We start from the raw sequence: 1,077 nt of genomic DNA, 5'->3' as shown, positions 1-1,077 counted from the left end.
GCTTGGAAGCTTAAGTCATACCACTTGCATTGCTTTTTTTTTTTTTTTTTTTTTTTTTTTTTGTTACTCTGATTGCCTGTAATTTCAAGTGTACATGGGAACCTCAGGCTGTTCCCTTGCTTTCATTTAATCTATTTACTACACTTACAGTGAGACACTGGAACATTGCAAAGCCAGGTTGCTTTTGCTGGATCCCACTGCATTTCATCTCCAGCTACTTTCCTTTCCCTGAAGTCACTGGGCATCCTGAGCCCTGCATGTTGTGGAGCAGAGCTTTTTGTCCCAGTGCCATAATAGCTGGAGAGGTGACAGCTGCCACACTTTCATGGCCAGATGTGTGTGCATGGCTGCACGTGTGTCTGTAACAGAATGGGATGCAGCAAGTTATGAACTGTGCTTTTTATGATGTGCTGGGCTTGCTTGGAGCCTGGCTGAGGACAAGCCTGTTATGTCACATTCCTCAGAGTTTGGGGAAAGATTTCTGAGAGCCTTTTATGGGGTGTTACTGCAGGCCACCACGACACAGTAATTTAAGTATGTGACACCGATGGCTTCTCAGTCACTAATAGACTTCTGGTGCCTGGCAGATGAGGACATCAGCATGACTGATGGATCTGATGTTTTCCATCACTTCTGTGCTCATTGACTTGAGGAGGGAGGTCTCTGGTGTACTAGTGTTTTCCCCTGTTTGTGCAGATAGCAGCATATAGCACTTGTGACTATCATTGCCGGTAACAAAACAGTGAGACTGTGTTACACAAAGTTTGAGAAGAAAAAGCAGTGGTCAACAGGGGAATTAGCTCAAGTGGTAGAGCGCTCGCTTAGCATGCGAGAGGTAGCAGGATCGATGCCTGCATTCTCCAGGAGATTATTTTTCAGAAAGAGCAGTCAGGCATTGCAACGGGTTGCCCAAGGAGGTGGTGGCATCACCATCCCTGGGGGTGTTCAAGGAAAGGCTGGACGTGGTGCCTAGGGATGTGGTTTGGTGGTAGGGGGGGATGGTTGGAGCAGATGTTACTGAAGATCTCTTCCAAACTTAATGATTCTATGATTCTTGTCAAAACATCTTTTACTTAC

General features: G+C 46.0%; 1 non-coding gene across 1 annotated transcript; it reads left to right on the top strand.

Moving 5' to 3' along the window:
* Nucleotides 1–790: 790 nt before the first annotated feature.
* On the top strand, nt 791–863 carry TRNAA-AGC. The gene has a single exon. It is a non-coding gene; the product is annotated as a tRNA-Ala (tRNA).
* The last annotated feature ends 214 nt before the right edge of the window (nt 864–1,077 follow it).

This window comes from Oxyura jamaicensis, chromosome 3 (genome assembly GCF_011077185.1).
Source record: "Oxyura jamaicensis isolate SHBP4307 breed ruddy duck chromosome 3, BPBGC_Ojam_1.0, whole genome shotgun sequence".
Taxonomy (NCBI): domain Eukaryota; kingdom Metazoa; phylum Chordata; class Aves; order Anseriformes; family Anatidae; genus Oxyura; species Oxyura jamaicensis.
The sequence above is the reverse complement of the archived record's forward strand: the minus strand, read 5'-3'. Positions and strand labels throughout refer to the sequence as shown.